Consider the following 9,987-nt stretch of genomic DNA (forward strand, 5'->3'; position numbering starts at 1 on the left):
AGGGATCTCCTGGTTCTTTTAACCTAGCCCCTATCCTAGGCCCCTACTCAATCTCCTTAAAAATGTACATAATCTTCACTTCAACATCTTGACTGAAAAAGACTAGCCAGCAATTCATAAAAGATAGAAAGCAGATGAGCTTCAGTCATTTTTACACCTAAACTCAAACCAGACTTCATCAAGTTCCTCTAATGTTCTTCTACTGCTGGTTGCAAGCTGGGACTGGAAGTGGAAATGCCAAAGCATCCCAAAGACAGGCAGCATTTGTGATGGGATGAGAAGCAGATGTTGAAGAAATCTCTGAAGAGATGATCTTCTCACAGAAATATCAGACCTTTTTTGCACAAGTCCAAGACTCCAACAAACAGGTGTCTGCAGCCTCCACTGCAAAAGACCTCTGTTTATAATATCTCTTGCGTCATATCCAACAGCTCCATAGTCATTTGAAATATTCTGGAGCATCTCAAAGGGATCATGGCCAACACATAAGTCGCTAACTCAAGTCCTTAGTGTACCTTGATTTTACCCGCCCAACTGAAGGTAGATTAAATGAGACTCATAGTTTAAAGTACTGGTGCTCAGCATTTCTTGATCATGACCCTTTAATTAGTTGCACCAATATTCAGGTGTTGAAAGAAAAAAATTGAAGGATCCTGAAGAACGTGGGAGATGTAGTTTTCAAGGAAAGGCAATGGGATTTAGCAGCCTTCTGAAAATCCCACCATTCATCCAGAGTATAATCTTTGACAGCAGCACTTTGCTAGCCTGCTGGATTTCAGCATGATTTAATTGATGCTCACAGCTTTGAAAAGCTCCTCAGACAGCAGGGAGAGAGAGGGGCAGTGACCATGATGCGAGCGAAGTTGAGAAGGGACCAAGATCCATCCCTCTCCTGTATCACTGCCTTTCTCTGCAATCTTAAATAGGATATTGGGCCTGAATCCTTAATATGCTTAGATTTCTGTGGAATTTAACTGTCTTACTGCTATCAGCAACATCTAGTTGTGAGGATAACTACATTGAGGATTGTCCAGCTTCTGTGGTGAGAAGTCATACATAACTATTGTAAATCAAACATGGTCAAACAGAGAAATCCATTGCATTGCCTCATTTAAAAAATGGAAACCAGAGGTGGGACTCATCTTACCTGAGTGTGTTTAAAGTCTTGATGACTTAAGTCATACTAATGCACTGAATGGTATAGTGATCACCTGCAGTAATACCTGCAAGTTCCCTAAGAGAAACATAGGCACTTCCAGAGAGTTGTTCATCTCAGCTGTGTTAAATTCTTCTTTTAGGTCTATTTATCCCAGGAATTACCTGTCTTCTCCACTGCATACCAAGGGAATCCAGAATAATCTCCTTACATTTAGACTTCTAACTTGTACACACCTCAATTCCACCTTAAAAAAGCACAGAAGCATAATTTAAAATATTCAACTCTAACCAGAAGCTGGATGCCAACATCTTCTGGCAGAATATTTACAATAAGATTTTTGTTCATTGAAACTTACTTTTTTTAAGAAAAAAATAACATTTTAAGAATGAATGCATTACATTTTACATTTTATTGGTCTACAAGGAGCTAACAGAATGTAACATTTTGACTAAAGAGGTTTTTTAAGGGCAATCAAACCAAATGGATATTAAACGAGGATACTGTAAACATATTCATAAAATATTATTTCTTTCTACGTGTGCACTATCTTTATTGTTGCCATATACCTGAGTATTAGCATTTTTGCCTCTAACTCTTACAAAATCTCAGAGTGCTTTACAGTGATTAATTAATTAATTATAGCTCAAACTCATTCTCTTGGATAGAAAACTACCTGATGGGTTCCCTGAGGCACAGAGTCCCTTATGGTTAGAGAACAAGTGGGTGGAAAAATTAAATCTTTTTGCCTCCTGCTTTACCCCCAAGACGACACTTACATAGCGCACCACATGGCTCAGGCTACAGTTTTTGATCCCAACCCATTTGACCAGGTACCTGTGGGTTTCTGGGGCTGCATGTCACCATGGCTGCTGATGGAAGCGTTCCTGAAATGAAGAGCAGCTTCACACTCCACCAAGCACATGGTTTTAAAATAAATAGATAGTTCACTTCTGTTTGGAGACAAATTTAAATTTCATTTCTTAAAGAACTGGAGATTTCTCAATGGATTTGAGGTGCTTATATTTCTGAAGCACATGTGAAGCTTTAATCACTAACACCTTGTAATGGTGGCACTAATCACACCAAAGTCTGCGTTAGGCACCTGGACCAAACCAGTCATCCAGCTTCCATGTATGTGTTCAGTGCAAAAGAGGTAGGAACCTCCAGACAGTGATTCATTCAGTTCTAAAACAGGTTGCTAGTTGATTTACTAGGACTAGGTGTCTAATCTATGGACAACCAACATGAAGTGAGCTTAATCCCTTCATAAACAGTCAGCTACTGCTATAATGCAAGTCTTACCCAAATTAAATCAGTCTCTTTTAGTACCATGTCGACCAGACCACTTGTTTCAAGCCCAAATAAACATCTCCTGTAACAACAAAAAACAAATGTGAGAATTACCAATATAAACGTTCATTTTGATGAAAAAATAAATCCCTGTTTTCTAAGGCTGTTTGGCTTAAATCAAACACCCAGCTAACCTTTGAACTAGCACTGGGAAGTTTCCATTCCACTGAGAGCTTTAGGAACGCACGCCAACAACCTACACTCTATCCCCAGTTGGCAGGAGGTTGGCAGGGATACAAAAAAACATGTTAACAATGATGCTTTTTTTCTATATATACAGTAAACCTTATGTGTATCAACACACTTGTTTAAACAGCTTTTTGAATCTGACTCTCAATCTTCATGAATACATAAAAAGTTCCAGATGTTAAAATGTCCCAGGACGTGCATTTTAACCAACTTTGTTCTGCATTTGTAGCCTGACGTGCAAAGGGGGCATATTGATTAGAATTACTGGCATACTTACTGCTTCAGTTTTCCTGCTTCCTACTGAGTGGTATTTGCCATGGAATGACTAGTCTTTGTGCTATTTATTCCTAGCACGGTGCTCTTGGGATCCTGGATGCTTTGGAAATTCCCTGTTCATCAGTAGCTGGAGAGTCGAAAAAGGAAGAAAGAAAAAGGGGGGAAAAAATCAGTCCGAGGCTTCACAGGTGCAATAAGGGGGAGGTTGAGGGGAGGAAGAGAAGAGGGGGAGAGAGAAAATCTGTTTTCCCTTCTCTACCATTACAGGTACTGATCAGACAATGCACAGGTCTGTGCTCAGCTGCAATTCACCATTGGCATGTCCATTGCAAAGCCCTTCGCGCTGGTGCAAAGTCACTGTTTACTTTAACTCTTACCCGTTATTAAATTTAAGACTCAGAATCCCCTGTAGCCATTTGCTTTTATTAACAGTGAGCATGTGTGCACTGCCAGAAAATCCAAGGCCTGGGAGAAATAGACTGCAGAATGTTACAGCTTCAGAGAAAGCCCGTTAGAAGCAAGGTATCCTGTATGATTTGCATGGGAATTATCATAAAGGCTTAGCGGAGCTTAAAAAACAGATTTTGTGACTGTTTCTGACCTTGCTTGCATTGATGTCACATCAGTGCCACTTTGCTGGTTTCAGTTTAGCTACTTCTGAATAAAAATAAATAAAGTTTAGGTGCATTTTTGTGAAGTGTCCTCATTATTCTGTTTTTAAAAATGATGAATCACTTAGCTCCAAGTCCATAAAGGTTTGATGGAGCCTGTGCTCCTCTGTACTTAGATCAAGATCTTAGAATGTTATCCAGATCATTTACTACAAACACCCAAAACAGACATCACAAAAAGCAGCAGGTACTCACTCGATGGGGTAATCCAAATGATGACATTTAGGCTACCTGACAAGTCAGCAGGCACCATCAGGACTGATAAAGAGCTCTCCAGGGACTATGTACATGTTTTACCCTACGACTTTACAGTGCACAGTGCATACATGATGACAGGAGCAGGAGTCTTCCATCCCAGCGCACAAGTCAGCTGCAGAGCTTTTTTCCCCTCTTGTTCCCCTGGTCCCATCAATTTTGCGTTCCTCCCTCCGGAACAGCCTATGCTTGGCGGTAGGAATGGAGGACAAGTCCCTGTTTCCTTCCTTTTCCTCCTTTGCACCAAATCCCAGGCTATAGAATAACTCTTTACGTGAAAGATGGTTTCTGTGCAGAGGGATCAATGTCTTCTTCAGGGCCATGATGTTTCAGCTGAACTCACTCTGGCAGTGTTAGGAGCAATCTGTGCGAGTCTGGCTTTCGGGGACCTGACCTGACCACGAATCAAGCACAGCAACAGTTGGCTCAGCAAAGACACACACACAACTCCAGGTATCATTTAGAGATAAATGGGAGGTGGGCAGGTGGTAGGAGCTACACAAACTTGGCTACAACTTTGAGTGCATGGCATTTTTCAGGGTCAGGGGTGGGACAAAATACCCTACATTTGACCTCTCAACCTGAGCTTCTGGGGTATCAGTTTAAAATTAAATGTGTGAGCCGGCACCCTCTCTGTGCTCCGCTGACAGTGTTGACTACTTCCCGTAGTAGGATGTTTAATACTCAGAGAGCCCATAGGTACTTGCATGTTGAAAACAACATGTAAGTGCCTTAACCTCTAACTGAATCCCACCTCCCTTTATTTCTGAATGATACTTTATGTATCTGTGTGCTTGGTTTCATCTGACACTGGATTGTAGGCAGTGCCTAAATATAGGCATAAAATTTAGGTATTATCCAAGTGGGGGGAATGTGGCCTGATGCCCCATGAATTTGGCTAATGGTGGCAGAGAAAAGACAGATGAAGGACAGATGAAGGAGAATGCTGTAGCAATATAATTAATGCTTAAAGACTGGAGGTGTACAAAAGCTCGAATAGTTCAGAGCCTTCGGCTTTCTAATATTTAGATTAGCAATCCATCCTAATGCATCTCAAACACTAAAGCAATTATTTGGATTGGAGGTGCTAACATGGAAACACAGGAAGACTGAATTCACCTCACCTAACTTCAGCCATCAGAAAGTTAGACATCTGTCTACGCTATTTAATCAGTTCCTCTTACAGTCAGTGAAGAAAGACGCAAACCTCTAGAAATGGCCGAATCCATCCTAGTATAAGTGAGATGAACTGCTCTCTGGAGGATCCTGTCTGCTTCCATTGACTATTGAGAGATGATCAACAGCTTAGACAACTAGCTTAGATTACGTACCTACCGTCTAGACATTTAACATTACACGAGACTAATCTACCCCCCAGATATTCAGTATCTCTTTAGAAATCTCATGAGTGTTGTTGCAGTAACAAATACTGCTTTTTCATATTTATGCTTCCCAGAAGCAAGTTTTGATTTGGTAGTGTATCTCTTTTTCTTCAACAATGATTCATTGTCATTCTCCCCTTCCCCTGTTTAAACACACCTATATGTGTATGCATATGCATATACATAGTATACATATGAATTAATTGTATCTGCATATGTAATGCAACATGCGTGTGTTTTCTAGCGCTTGTTTTTGTTTGGTTTCTTAAGAACATAAAACTGGGAAATCTGACAAAGTCTCCAAATTTCTGCACCTAAATTCTAGGCATAGTATACTTTTTGTGTTAACTGTTGACCATGGGAAACTTCTGAAACTTAAAAGCCTTACCAAATTATTATTAATTTGATATGCTTAAGGGTTATTTTGAAACCACAGTCCTTCAGGTACTGTAGTTAGCTTGTCCTGGGATACTTAAGTAATGTTAACCTTTGAACCTGTCTCATCTTTTCATCCAAATTTGGTCAGCTGAGGCTTTTAAAGTTCACACTTAAAATTAACCTCTTGTCTGTTGAGTCTTATACATGTCCTAATCTATAGCTTGTGGTTCTGACCTACAGTCAGTGATTGTCAGCTGCACAGCAGAAATAATCAGGTTTTTTTCAGCATTTGAAACCAGAAGAAGGAAAAAAAAAGGAAAAAAGCAAACAATACATATGCAGTCTCTTTATATCCTAATAATATCAGATGGAGTTTTTTGCAGGAAAATAAATTACCAGATAAATAGCTTGCTTGGGTACTAAACAGATTAGCCCTTCATGCCATTTAAAGGAAGAAAACTACTTTGTAACAGGAAAATTATTTTTATATCTGCTATCTCACCTGGTGCATTTCCCTTCCATTCTGCTGATAATTTCAACATACTTTTTATGAAGAGCAATTCCAGACCCCATTATTGTTCCAAGCTCTGACATTCACATAGGAAATGAAAAACTGCCCTAACCTTCCTTCCTGCTCATAAAGTCCTGGAAGAGGTGGATAAGACCACAGAATCTTTTGACTTAGGGTACAATTTTTTCTGCATTTGCATAAATCCCCCAGGCAGGCAGGAAGAGACAATATTTCAAACCCAATCCCAAATATTTCATTTGGAGCGGTTATCTCATAATTACAGAGCTGCTGCCAATTAGCAAAAAGAGAAACCTGTAGAATAATTTTGTGCTGTTAGACATGGAGGAAGGGATGGAGCTGATGGGCTTTAACATATATTGTATGTAGATATACAGTCCTGAACTAAAATAGGCAGTCCCACAGAGTGACCAATGATTTCTTTGCCTGGAGGGTACACATACCCTATACACATTGATCGAAGCACCTTTTCCTCGTGAAGATGTTTTCTGTTGTGGGACAACCATTGCTGCCACAGTGATTTAATAGAACAATATAATATTATAGACAATCTGAGGCGCAGACTTTATTCACCCACCAAAAATGTCCTGAGAATTTAGAGATAATATAATTATCTTTGGCAGGGGATTAGTATCCACATGCAGAACTTCCCTGGAAGCCTGATGACTGCGAAGAAAAAAAGCCTTTCCTTTAACATCACCTGAAACACAGTGTCTGCAATAGCAGGCACCGCCAATGTCATGGGAGTCCAGAATACAGTGAGATGAAGAGGATTGCCTTTGGGCCATCCACAGCTCCCGCTGAGAAACCTCCTCTTACACCTCAGACTCCCCATTCCCTCATCAGCAGATCGAACTTTGTGATTTAAGGTCATTGCTACCTCATGTCTTATTCTTGAAGGTTTCTAACCCACTTATTTGCTCCTCTGCACACGTGCTACTTAGGTTTGCAGAATTGATAAGAACATAGGCTGCTCAAGTCTTTTACAGATGAACGCATGAGGCCATGGTAAGGAGATGATGGGGCAGAAGGCGAAACTGAAGCATTCTTCCAACTTCATGATATATTTACCGTTTATGATTCAGACAGGTCCTGCGATAGCTCTCTAAATAAAGAACCTCTGTGGCATTTTTTGCAAGTGAAAAATTGAGTGTGGTTTTTCTCACTTCAACATCAGACCCTACCCCTGGACTTGAGGTCAGGGTTCCCTTTGAAAAAGTGAGTACTGGCCTTTTGGCCAAAAAGAAAGTGCAAAGGACTATCTCGCCTGGTATAAAAAGTCCACTCACCACTTCTTGGGCTCAGGGATGAGGAAGACACCTCTCAAAGCATGTCTATGTCTACAGCAGGTTACAAGTGGAGCTGCCATAAGCATGGGATGTTTCTTGTCCTCTGTGCCTTGCTAACAGCTTCAGTGCAAACTCCGTATAGACCACTTATGTGTTCTTATACCACACGCATGCAAGCACATGGGCTCTAGTTTTCCATGGAGATTCAGCGTAGAAGGATGAGCAAATGTAACCTTCAGTGTCACCTCAAGGCCAACTTGAATGAAGAATACAAATTATCAACTATTACTGTACGAGATCCTTAATGTAGAAGAAATACCATGTCACCACAGCTTGACAGTCAAATCACTTATGTGTCAGTCCCAGAGTGCTTGAAATGAGCTGGATCTCTGGATGTGGTTGGATAAGAGATGGGAAAACTGTAGTCTCCTGGATAATACAGAGTGTATAACTAGGTAGGTTCATTCCTGCAATGGGTATTGAAGATCATAAGCAGTACAAATTAGATGACTGCAAATATGTCAAAGCAGGGAGGATAAAAGAGTGCTGCCCGTTAGATCTCCCTACCTAAAGAAAGTCCACCTGTGGGTGCTTCCAGCCCTACATACAGTGGTGGGATTTCTGCCTGCTAATTCAATGGCCCTCTGCGGCTATAATCAGAATTTGACTTGGTTACTTCCAAAAAAATCCTCTTTTTCCATATATATTCTACGAGGTAAGTTATTTACAAGTGAAGATAATAAAATCACATCCTTGAAAGACATTCCGTGACACACTGATTCTGACCCATCCCAAATGAAAAGCGTGGGTCCTCTATGAAAATTTAAGGAACGTACTGCGTTGCTTGAAGTGGGCAGCAATGTGAATCTATTACTTTACAGTGGACAGAACTGAAGAAAATAAGGCCAGGCCCTGTTCCTACTGAAATCAGTTAGAATTTTGCTACTGATTGAAATGAAAGCTGAATCAGACTTCATAACTACTTTTCCGAGTACTTTAGTAGCCAACTCTGTGTTTTTATAATGTCTGTATTTAAATAGCTTATATGTTTTAACAACATCCTTTCTCCTTCATTTATGCTACAAATAAACAGAAATTGTTGAGTTGATGCCTAAAAAGAAAAAAAAAAAAGTAAGTATTTGCTACAGTAACAACTAAAAAATGGGATGCACCTCTGGCCCTGCATTTGTTAAGGATAAATTGGGTCCAGTAATTTTTATTGCACTCACTATAAAACAGACCACACACTAGTTTCTTTTAGAAATGTTTAATCAGGGCTTTTTAAAAACATTTGCACGGCTCCTAGGACCTGTAGCACCTTAGGATCTACAGAGGGTATCTACTGAAGAGGTTCACCACTTTCCCTCCTGATGTGTTCGAAAAAATGCAATTACTGGTACGATTACGAAGAGGTGGGTACTGGAGGCATTGTCTACTGCCGGCCTGACACCAGAAGGTGTGATATTGTCTGCTTTTGCATCAAAGTTGCCCAAATGAAGAATAATCTGCCCCATATGGATACTGATATGACTAGATTGTGCCATTTGGGCCAGGTGCCAAGTAAGTGGGGTCTGATAGCTCCAAGCTGTCTGCTGTAGAGGATGGACTTATAACTCCTTATGTTAGAAATATCATTTGAGTTTCCTAATGTTTGGATTTATTTTTTTTTTTACATGTCCAGAAGGATCACCAGAATGGACACAACCTGGCATACTTTTCTTCTTTCTTGTGAAGCTTTTCCAATGTCTTTTCCACATCTCCAAGTGAAATGACAGTTGGCTAAATGCCATCATGCATTTTATTAAATAGACTATGTGAGAGAAGAAAAAAATAAAGTGGAGGAGAAAAAAAAAAAGGAAGAGCAATGAAAATGATGAAATTAAGATATAGAATAATATAATTAACAAATAGGGAGAAGATCAGGAAATTGCTAGGATAGCCTGTAATTTTTTCACATATCATTTCAATTTAGTAGAAAGAATGGAGGAATCGAGATGGAAAGGCCAAGAAATTCTTACAGCTGACCTTACTACTGCTTTTCCTCAGATCCAAGCCATGCTTAACCTCTTCTTTGTGCACTGCATCATTTTATTCTGTTACCCGGCAGAGCAATGAGTTAGTTAATGTTGGAAAGCCACATAGATGTCGTTCTATACAAATGCTAAACGTTGTTGTTATCATGTGAACACTGCTCCTCCATCCTTCTTACAAGGTGGAAAGGGAGCCTGGCATGGCTCTGACCGGGGACATAGCCTGAGTGGGCAGGCTGAACTCACACACATACCATTGCGTAGGTGCTTACGGACTCTGCCAAGGCAGGGTCTATAAATGCAACATATGGCTTCAAACCGTGGGTCGTGGCCAGCCTGTGGAAAACTTGCTCATGTTTCAGCCTGCAGGTTAACCAGGGAGATTTGAGGGAAGGAGGGAATCCTGTCCCTGCTTCTAGTGCAGCTGCCAAAAGCTTCTGCTACGGTTTACACCTCCAGAGACCATGGGGGAAAAAACA

This window comes from Grus americana, chromosome 3 (genome assembly GCF_028858705.1).
Source record: "Grus americana isolate bGruAme1 chromosome 3, bGruAme1.mat, whole genome shotgun sequence".
NCBI lineage: Eukaryota > Metazoa > Chordata > Aves > Gruiformes > Gruidae > Grus > Grus americana.